The sequence below is a fragment of the Ovis aries genome, chromosome 10 (genome assembly GCF_016772045.2).
Source record: "Ovis aries strain OAR_USU_Benz2616 breed Rambouillet chromosome 10, ARS-UI_Ramb_v3.0, whole genome shotgun sequence".
In the NCBI taxonomy this organism is placed as follows: domain Eukaryota; kingdom Metazoa; phylum Chordata; class Mammalia; order Artiodactyla; family Bovidae; genus Ovis; species Ovis aries.
Genome location: NC_056063.1, coordinates 23,398,294 through 23,410,265, shown reverse-complemented (window position 1 = coordinate 23,410,265; position 11,972 = coordinate 23,398,294).

Sequence of the window (11,972 nt, the reverse complement as noted above, 5' to 3'; positions counted from 1 at the left end):
ATGAGTTTGAACAAGCTCCTGCAGATAATGAAGGACAGAGAAGCCTGGGGTGCTGTCGTCCACAGAGCTGCAAAGAGTTAGACATGTCTTAGTGACTGAAAAACAGGAATGAGAAAAGTTAATGGGCTTTCCAGGTGGCTTAGTAGTAAAGAATCTGTTTGCCAATGCAAGAGATGCCAGTTCGATCCCTGGGTTTGTTTGTTGTTTAAACAACAACAAAAAAGCTGATGAGCCACAGAGATAGAGGGAGGGCTGTCAAGAGGGTTTGGAAAGGAAGACAGATCGTTACTCAGTCACTGGGGAACCCAGTGAAGATTTCTCCCTAAGGGAGGGACATGATCATATTTGCATATTATTTTACTATGAAAGAGTTAAATATAAAATACAGTAATAATCATTTACCTAATGTGCTTAGTCGCTGAGTCATGTCTGACTCTTTGCGACCCCATGGACTGTAGCCAGCCAGGCTCCTCTCTCCACGGCATTCTCCAGGCAGGAATACTGAAGTGGGTAGCCATGCCCTTCTCCAGGGGATCTTCCCAATCCAGGGATCAAACCCAGGTCTCCCATACTGCAGTTGAATTCTTTACCAACTGAGCCACCAGGAAAGCCCTATTATTTACCTAAAGGAAGAGATAAAAATATTAGATAAGCAAGTAAAAACTCAGAGTAAAAACAAATAAAACACATGGTTTTAGCAGTCTTAGTATATAAGTAGCTCTTGAAATCATTTAAGAACACCACTAACATTCCAAAGGTGGGTAACAGTTCACAAAAGAAAACACCAACCATGGTTTTCTTTATGTCATTTTTGTTGTTTAGTTGCTAAGCTGTGTTCGACTCTTTTGCAGCCCCACGGACTGTAGCCTGCTAGGCTTCTCTGTCCACAGGATTTCCCAGGCAAGAACACTGGAGTGAGTGGCCATTTCCTTCTCCAGGCGATCTTCCCCGACCCAGGGATCAAAACCTGTGTTTCCTGCATTGGCAGGTGGATTCTTTACTGCTAAGCCACCAGGGAAGTGCACCCAATGTACAAGGCAGTAACAAATGTAAAAATGCTTTCTATCAAGAAAAGTATAGTGGTCAACAGTAAACATAGGGACATAGTTAAAAAAGAATGGTTAATAATTCTCTTGGGGCAGAGAAGGGCCCTGCCTAATCTCTGGAAGGAATTCCCTGGTGTGCAGATGGATGCATCTTCAGGTTATCCCATTACTTAAACTTTGGAGTCAGCACGTAGTAATAGTTCTCTTTATAAATGAATAAATTCCCATTCTGCTTATACTGCAGCATGCAGCGTCTTGCATGATTAAGTCAACTCGAGCCTGATAAACTCTGGAGGGTTGAAAATTGAGTTTCTGGGTATGTAAACTGAGGGTTAAACCACAAAGCGTGGCCAATATTCCAAGATAACTCAACATGCTGTCCTCTGCGAGCCCTCTCTACTTCCCCAGTGACTTTCCTTTAAACTTCTTGGGGGGCAAACTTTTTCATTTTGACATCACCACTTTGTAGATAAGTGACAGGCACATAATTGGTATCAGAAGAACACTGCACTTCATTTTTCATGGAAAGCTGCAAGAATAATTGTAGTCTTTGCTTTCTGAGCCCTCTGATAAAGAGATAGAGAGCTCTCAAGTGATAGATCAATCAGTGATGTATATGATTCAATGACTATTTTCAGCAAAGGTGCTTCTTGGCAAGTTCCATGAAGTTCCTGGGTCATACCTGAATCACGATGTAGGTTCTAAATAACTAATGAGGCTGTTCTTTAATGTTGAATTTATCTTTGGTTTACCTTCTAATATTTTCTAATTTTTCTACAGGTATGTGCAGCCAACCTCAAGGAGAAGGAAGTCACATCTACAGTGCCTCCGAGCTCTCGGTTTAACCATTATCCCCAGAATAGATGCTAAACATGTCATTTTATGTCCTTGCCATAATCTTTCAAAGAAGAGCTGTTCATGTTTTACGGTTTCATTCTCTGTCATGAGGAGAGGTGGTGATTTGTTCTTTTCGAAATAGAACATGAAGGGCTATACACTTTTAAGAGGCTTATACATAAGTGTATTCTCAGGTGGTTCAGTGGTAAAGAATCTGCTTGCCAATGCAGGAGACTCAAGTTCAGTCCTTGGATCTGGAAGATCCCCTGGAGAAGGAAATGGCAACCCCATCAGTATTCTTGCCTGGAAAATCCGAAGGACAGAGGAGCCTGTCGGGGCTACAATCCAGCAGGTCTCAGAGAGTCAGACACGACTGAGCACACACACATTCCAGTTGGTAAATGCTTTCTGCTTTGAGTGACATACGGTCCATGCCACCTCATCCCCGTTTAAATAGTATCAGGAAAGGAGGGAGCTAGGTGAGTTGGGAATGGACAATGCATCAAAGAGTAAGAAGCTGAGGTCAAAGCGTTACAGTTTATTACCATCATGTTTCACGGAATAGATGAGCCATTAAAATTCCAACACTGTGCCGTATTATCGAGATAAAGGTTGTAATGGGAGCAAGGAATGACAGCACATGAATCCGCCCTAATAGCTCTGGTGAGCAAGGAAAGGCACAAACAAAGCCCACTGGTCTTATGACATTGAAATGGGCATCTGGTACTTCTGCTCTGAAATCCAAGACTCCAGCCGCATATCAAAGTGAGTAAAAATAACACCAGGATGATTAATAATGTCATATTTTAGTGGACAACTTGTAGGGGGGTGATTAATCATTCTTAATCCTACAACGTGATAACCATTCCTAACCTGCTCTGGCTCAGTTTTGAATGCGTCTCTTCCGTTGCTTGTCTTTACAATGCAGCCGTAGTAAGAACTATGCTGTGTATCCTGGAGCTGTTAATAGCTCATCAGGCACTGGTGTCACAAGTCCAATTCCACATTCATAAGCAGTACAATCCTTGTATTACTTACCCTTTCTGCAACTCAGTTTCTTCATCAATCCCGTGAAGGGAAATATATCTGCATCAAAGGATGGCTCTGAGATGAAATAGCGAGCTTGGAGCATAGCCTGTAAAAAGTCAGCAGTTACTGTAGTAATAGCAATCAGGGTGTAATAGGGGAAATATTTTTCCTAGCTCAGTAGGAAAAATTGAGATAGTGTTGTACAGTTACATCTCACTCAAAGGTAAGGTTTACCCTCACACCATCAGAATCCATCGAGGTGTCCTGATCACCCATCCTCATTAGGGAAGCTGCGGTTTACAAGCATTCTGGCGTGTCTGACAGGGATGGTCCACATGGGAGTGAGTCAAATGGGATCCTGGGCAAGTTTTTAGAGCTCAGTTAAAGACCATTGTACGAAGGTGATGGCTAGGTGAGATCTTATCCTTGAAGCCTGGTGGTCTCAAGTGGTGGGAGGGGACACATGGTGTACCTTAGGTCCTTCTTGGTTGTCTTTTTAATTTTTATTTATTTATTTTCGATAACCTCAGATACTCAGATGACACCACCCTCATGGCAGAAAGTGAAGAGGAACTAAAAGCCTCTTGATGAAAGTGAAAAAGGAGAGTGAAAAAGTTGGCTTAAAACTCAACATTTAGAAAACTAAGATCATGGCATCTGGTCCCATCACTTCATGGCAAATAGATGGGGAAACAGGGGAAACAGTGGCAGACTTTATCTTTGGGGGCTCTCCAGTCACTGCAGATGATAACTGCAGCCATGAAATTAAGAGACACTTAATCCTTGGAAGAAAAGTTATGACCAACCTAGACTGCATTTTAAAAAGCAGAGACATTACTTTGCCAACAGAGGTCCATCCAGTCAAAGCTATGTTTTTTCCAATAGTCATGTATGGATGTGAGAGTTGGACTTTAGAGAAAGCTGAGCGCTGAAGAATTGATGCTTTTGAACTGTGGTGTTGGAGAAGACTCTTGAGAGTCCCTTGGATTGCAAGGAGATCCAACCAGTCCATCATAAAGGAAATCAGTCCTGAATATTCATTGGAAGGACTCATGCTGAAACTGAAACTCCAGTACTTTGGCCACCTGATGCGAAGAACTGACTCATTGGAAAAGACCCTGATGCTGGGAAAGATTGAGGGTAGGAGGAGAAGGGAATGACAGAGGATGAGATGGTTGGATGGCATCACTGACTCGATGGACATGAGTCTGAGCAAGCTCTGGGAGTTGGTGATGAACAGGGAAGCCTGGTGTGCTGCAGTCCATGGGGTTGCAAAGAGTCGGATGTGACTGAACGATTGAACTGAACTGAATTGTGATGGCCTCCGCCACGCATCAGCATGAACTGACCCCAGGCATGCATGTGACCCCTCCCTCCTGAACCCTCCGCCCACCTTCCTCTCCTCCCCACCCCTCCAGGCGGTCACAGAGCACTGACCTTGGGGTGCCTTGCTTCCTACATCAAACTCCTCCTGGCTATCTATTTCACATACGATAATGAACATGTTTCAAAGCTGTTCTCTCAAACCATCCTATTCTCTCCTTCTCCCACTGAGTCCAAAAGTCTGTTCTTCGTTCCATAATAACCCAAAGGGGAAAATAATTAGAAAAAAAGAACAGATACTTTTAAATGTGTAACTGAATTACTTTGCTGTACACCTGAAACTAATATAGCATTATTAATCAACAATACTCCAACATAACATAAAGTTTTTTTAATTAAAAAAAAAAAAGAATATAACCTCGCTAACTATCAGTCCAAGGATCAGCTGTTAGTGGAAGTGCAGAATGGTACAGATGACATAGGAGGAATCTGGCACCTTTAACAGCACGTAAGTATGCATTTCATCAACTCAGCAATCTTGCTTCTGGGAACGGATTCTACAAAAGCACACGTATGAAAAGACATATGTACCAAATTTTGCACCGTGATATTTTTTGGAAATAACTGAGTGTCCAGCAAGGGGACTTAATGGTTTAATAAAATGTCCATAGAATGAAATATTAGGTACCAGTTAAAAAAAAAAAAAAAACAACAACACGAGGATGTTCTCAATACATTCACTGATTTGGGAAATCTCCAAGATATATTTTAAAAGGAAAAAGCATGACATTTAGGCAAAGTTAAAGTGAGTCTGGAACATGGAGTTTTATCTGAAAGCAGAACAGTACTTGAAGACAATCAGAAACAGGTAAAAGGATATAGGACCAGCCCAAACTGGAAACTTCAAAGTTTTGAGCGTCAAAAAGGATAAGGATGGTATTAGGCGGTACTAGAGAGGTCTAAAGGTACATTTCATCCAGGATACAAAAATAATACTACATTAAAAAGTGTGTATGCAAGAGGAAGTTCCTCTTATTGAGAATTTCAGCTAATAAATGTAGAAGGAATGGTGGAATTGCAAACGTATTAATACCACTTTGTGACTCCAAGGCAATAATTGACTCAGACAAGGATCATCCATCAATAGTAAGAATTGTTGGATGAAAGCTTGTGAAAATCAGGATAGTCACAAGAACCTTGAGATAAATGTTACACAGGGAAAAGTTTCCAAAACAATGGGGAGATTTGGTGGACAAATTTCAACCAAGTAATCAAATGTAGTGCCATCAATAAAGGAAAAGCCTGGAAAATCTCAGTGCTTCCTGATGCAATACAATAGAAAGAGCATATCACCACCCATGCAGAAGTCTTGCCAGAAGAGTGTCCTCAAAGTAAATACAAGTAGAACTCAATCAGACAAACTCAGAGTGTGAGACCGTCTACCAAACAACTGCATGGAGGCTGCAAAAATGTTAATATTGTGACCTGTACGAAAAGTTGTGGGAAGCTTTTCTAGACAAAAGTACATTTAAGAGACATGGAAATTAAATGCAATTTGTAATTTTCTGAATTAGAAAAAAAGTACACAGTTACAGAGGACATTGTTGGCAGAACTGGGGAGATTTGTCCATGAATCATATATTAGATGTGATTGAATCAGTGTTAAGTTTGCGAAGTGTAAACATGAACTTTTGGTTACTTAGAAGTTACACACCGACGTATTTCAGGATTATATTTGCACCTCACTCTGAAAGCGTTCAGTAAAACAAATAAAGGTGAATAGAGAGAAAAATGTAAAGGTGGCAAAATGTTAAGAATCAGAAGCTTTAGGTGAAGTACATGTTAGTGTTCCTTGTACTAATACACCTTTTGGGTTTTTTTTTTCCTCATTGTTTTGAAATTCTTCACAGTAAAGACTGAACGATGTACATTTAAAATCATGCCTTTTTTTTTTCAAAGTAAATATAACAGTGTGTTTGAGATGTTACCTCCATGGCAGAGACTAAGAGGAATGAAAATATTCATATTTGCAAGAAACTTTGAAAGGGTAAATTTTAAAATCTAATAAGGTGTTTCAATAGGGAGGAAAGAAGAGGGAGGAAAGAACCATATTCTCAGTAGATACGTTTTACTGAGAGTAACTTTTGTTTCACTTCTTTATGTAAATATAATATCTATTTAAAAAGCATCAAATTAAATAAAAATGCAATAAAACATGGAAGAAAGAACATAGGCTCCTGAGTCAGACTTCTTGGGCTCAATCCCAGTTCTATTACTTCCTAGCTTACTATCGTGTTAGGTGAATTTCTGAACCATCAACCTCTCAGTTTTCTCATCTATAAATGGACATATTAATAATACCTTCCCACTAGAGTTGTGAGCATCAGAGTACTCAGAATATGCCTGGTGTTCATCAAAGGAAGTTTCCCAAAGGAAGAGAACCCTCAAACCAGTAGACAAAATAGGAATTGTCTCCATTTTGTCTCAATTCTCTTTTGTAGGAAAGCTAAATTTGGTTCCTTGAAAGAAAAAAAAAATCTGATATATTCAGAGCTGCCACATGGTATGAATTTCCTATTTGTGTAATGGAGCTGCTTGCTATAGTTTAGTTGCTAAGTTGTGTCTGACTCTTTTGCAGCCCCACAGACTGTAACCTGCCAGGCTCCTCCGTCCATGGGATTCTCCAGGCAAGAATACTGGAGTGGGTTGCCATTTCCTTCTCCAGGGGATCTTTCTGACTCTGGAATCAAACCCACATCTTCTGCATTGCAGGCAGATTCTTTACCACTGAGCCACCAGGGAAGCTGGAAAAGTCCTTAAATATCATAAAATCAACCTTGTCACTTAATAAATGCATAGGTTTGATTTTTAAAAATCAAGTGATAAGTGATAAAATGCAGGGCAAATTCCTTACAACGGTAGGGAAACTAGTGCCAATAGACTAGTATGAGCAGATTAATTGCATGGTCATCATACTCCAATTATATCTTCCCTCTTGAGGCTCATTTCCTTCCTTATTTTCTCAGATTTAGTTCAGGGGTTGGCAAACTTTTCCTGTAAATGGCAAAGTAGTAAATATTTTAGGCTTTGCTGGGCAAGAGGCAAAATCAAAGGTTTTTATGAAGGTAATTGTGTAACCATTCTAAATGAAACCATTAGAAGACATTTTTAATCTGTGCCCCATTAAAAAGAAAGAGAGAGAAAGAAAGAGGGAGGGAGGAAGATAGAAAGGGAGGAAGATGAAACGGGCCCACTGGCAATAGTTGAACAATCCCTGATTTTGTTGTGAGTGATTTAGCTTCGGGAAGTTGACACTCATTTAATCTAGTTTTAAGGGGTTCTTTTTCTAACTTAATTAAAACATGACGACCTTTTTTGTTGTTGCTGTTTCCTGGTGACTTACTTTAGGACATGAGGGGGTTAAACCTCACACAGGTCTTACTGGACTTACTCCAGTGGAATCACTGGGAATTTGGACTGCCTCCACTGTTTCTCTTTGAAATGTTTACCACTTCAATATTTTTGGGCTTCTTCCATAACCTATTTAACAGAAACCACATTTTCATCAGTGTCTTTAGTCTTTTCCATACTGGCATCCTTGCAATCTTAAAAAGGACCTCTGTTGGGCTCATTAATTACTTTGCAAGCACTCAGCAATCAGCATTCTTTTTTGTTTTTAGCATTGGTGGATGTTAGCCTAAATTACTAGAATTCTTTTAACGTACTAGTATTTCTTGGATAAGTAAATAATTCCTTGGATAAATGCCTTTTTGGAATCCAACTTCTCTTGGGAGATCAGCACTCACAGAACAACTTGGGCTTTTCATTCCTAAATAATTGAAGTGAGTGAGATTCCAGTTGATACAGTTCTGTGTCCTCTCTTTTTCCACATTTGGATCTCAGCTCCAGGAGAAACGTCCACAACCATGTAGAACTCTCAGTCTGGCTAGGGTTTGCCCCAACCAATTTGCTACACTTTTTCTACCCTCCTCTGAGACTACGGCCCCACCTCCACATTCCTCATTCTCAGTAGATCTGTCCTCATTTCGAATAATTGAGAACATATATCAGGGCCTTAGCATCTCTGCACCTACAACTCAAAATTTATGGGCATCTTCACTTGCCTTTTCTTGCTTTGTTCTTATTTCTGAGGAGAGCATTGTTTTTCTCATTAACACACCCAATGTCTTAGCAGATTCTTGATCTCACACACTGCTGCTTATTCCAGGATACTACTCTATTCGTGAAATATTTATTGCATTTTCCTTTTCTTCTTTTCCACAGCTCCTTCTGTGGCAATAAGTATACTAATACGTCTCCTGCCGTTGAAAATGATAACCTTGCTCTCCCCCAAGTAAGATAAGGACTAAGAAATGTACCTTAAATTCTCTGGTGACTTAGGCAGGACTCGTTCCTATATCTGTGCTATGCTGTGCTTTGTAGCTCAGGAGTGTTCGATTCTTCGCGACCCCATGGACTGTAGCCTGCCAGGCTCCTCTGTCCATGGAATTGTCCAGGCAGGAATACTGAAATGGATTGCCATGTCTTTCTCTAGGGGCTCTTCCAGGGATCAAACCCGCATCTCCTGCATTAGCAGGCAGATTCTTTACCACTGATCCACCAGGGATGCCCCGATCCTATAGAAGGTCAGGTATTTGAGTCCAGACAGCAGATGTGTGGAGGAGTAGTAAACAGTGCCGTGGTAAAGATGAAAAGTGTAGAGAAATCTTTCAGTTGGAGAAAAGAAAGAATAGTATCTGGAAGATATTATGAGATCAAAGCATTTTTCTGTATGTTTATCTTTTGAAAATCTGAGCAATTTGACTAGGTTTAAATGCTGATGGAAAAAGTTGGTAAGCTCAGAATCCCAGACAGCTAGAGAATGAAGGCTCAAGATAGAGAAAAAAGAAGGATAATTCTGAGATGGTCAGGGGAATGGGATCCAGAGATTTGACAGTGAATCAGCCTTAGACAGTGCAGGGGAACCTCTTCCCCTCCAGCTAGAAGCAAGTCAGCTTGCAGACATGGTGCAGGGAAGCTAAGGAAGTTCCTCCTTAATGATACCTAATTTTTCTGTAAAACAGAGCAAGAGTATTTGCTGGGAATTAGGGAAAATAATTAATTTCCGAGGCTGCCTGGAAGTTCTTAATTTGTATTTCTATGGAACATATGTCATACCCTTAGGACCTCTCCAGGAACTGTTAGTAATTAAGACTTTTTAACAGGCCAACTGTAAGTGCTGATTTTCATCGTTTATTTCCTAATTTATGCTGCTCTCCAGCAAGAAAATTGCCATGTTATTTGGCACAGCTGGATGTCCATCCCTCTCCTCACAACTGTTGATTATAAGATTCCTAAATTCTTTACCATCAGGGATTCTTTTCATACTATTTTCCCACTAGCCCTTACATATTTGAGAGATATTGTCTAGCAAACAAACTGCACTTATAAGGTAATAAATAAATTTCTACTTTTTGTTGATTTGATGTAACATCTGCTCTCAGCCAAAAAAAGTAACTGATCAGCATGAGTAATCACGTTTGATTAACTAATTCTAATCAAGATGGAAAGAATATGACATTTCAGTTATCCTGTGCAGTCTTACTGAGGATACACATTTGATGCTTTTGGTTTTTTTTTTAAATATTAAAAAGAACTTTTGGACTCCAATTTTTTATTAATAGAATCTTAGGGGAAAGGCTATTGATATACTGTAACCACCTCAGCCTTGGTTTTTATTATGGCTTAACCTCTAATCTTAAGATATCCAATTTTAAAGTGTTTTCTTTCCCAAACCAGGGATGTGAACTCCAATTGACCTCTATGCTTATTAACCCTTTAGTGGACATTTTTACAGTGTCAGCTTGAAAGTAAATAGATACCTCATTCGCAAACCAGATCATCGTGTACAAAACGACTTCAGTCTTGAGAAAGCTATTTCAATAACCCAAATACTTTGAAATAATGGAAAGTTTTTAGTTTGTCTTTGAGAAAAAAGTGAGTAGCAACTTTATAATAAAGCTATTAAGGATGGTTTTGTCTGTTTCAGTTCTGGTGTTTTAAAATATGTTATGAAGGTTATGTAGGAAAGTATCTATCAATCAACAATATATCTTCGGCTCCCTCTTCTGGGCCACAAAACATTCTGGAATACAGATGTGGATATAATAGATGTAAACACTATCCTTGTGTATCTTCCGTGAGAGAAACGATAATAAAAATAACTGCAGTATTATAAATTGCCAAAATATGTAAGGAAAGTACAAGAAATTGAAACATGAAGGGAAAATATAGTGTGCAATGAGGTGTTAAAACAGGACAGCCTAATTTAAATGGGCATTGAAAGGCTTCTCCAAGGAAGTTCCATTTAATCCTTTCAACGTGAGTAGGTTTAGCTGGAGACGGAAGGCTGGGACGAATCTCCAGGCAGAATAAATAGGACCTTTGAATGCTGTGTGGTAGAAACCAGTAGAGCGTGAATCAGATGGACACTTATGGACACTCAGGGGATATGAAAGAATTGAAAAGAATACGTTTCTGTTAACAGATGTAGTTTTGGACTGTTGGTTCACTTGCCAAAATGATTTCAGCGAGGGGTGACTCATTTACTGTAAACGTTTTCCCTTTGACAGTAGCTTAAATTAGATTCTGAAGGAGATGACAAGGAAGACTAGGTGACCTTCTCTGCCTACAGTGGCCGCTCCCAGTCCTTAGTATATTTGGTTGTTCTTTAGTCACTCGGCCATGTCAGGCTCACCTGTCCTTCACTGTCTCCCAGAGTTTGCTCAAATTCACGTCCATAGAATCAGTGATGCTCTCTAATAATCTCATCCTCTGCTGCCTCCTTCCCCTCACCAGCATCAGGGTCTTTTCCAATGAGCCTTTGCATCAGGCTCTTTGCATCAGGTGACCAAGATACTGGAGCTTCAGCTTCAGCATCAGTCCATGCAGTAAATATAGGAGTGACTGGTTTGAATATTCCTTAGTCTATACAGTGTTACAAAAGTGTCATCCATCAGTTTCAGGAAAAAACTGAGAAACCCAACCACAAGGATGCAAAAATTAAAATAGAAATATTACTATCCTCTCTACCTACTCCCAGTGAATCACACGCATGATCACTTTCAAATCTTCACAACCAGAGAGAGCTGGCAATTCATTCTTGTATTCATCCGAATTCCTCACCTTGACTTAGGAAATGAAATGAAAACCTCTGGTTGTCAAGTTGTCACTCTATTTAGTCATTGTCCAGGCGGAGCACGGGTAATGACATGGTTTTCTCAGCATCACTTAATCAGGAGGAAAGACATGACTCTAATTATAAATGTCACAGGTCATCAATCTAAAGGTTAACTTAGAGAGATCAGTGCTATTATTTGTAAGAGAAAAGCAGCCCAAAGTTAATGCATGTATTTTCAGTGAATGGAATTTAAAAGGCACTTTCCTGTTCCAGAAGACACAACAGACATGATTGCCCTGTGCTTCAGCCAGTTATAATGCACCGTTCACCTTCTGGAGGAGGAACAGAAGTCACAGAGAAATCTTTTGGTTAGTGACTGGTCTACTAAAGACAATTTTGTGAATGTTTATTTGCTCTCTAATGGGACTCAGTCTTAATCAGCTCTCACCACTTCATTTTAGACAGTTATTCTACCTGTTTTTAGGCAAATAAGTTGCCAGGTATAGTTAAAGCTGAGAACCTAAGGTAGTCCTTCTCAACCATTGCTACATGGCCTC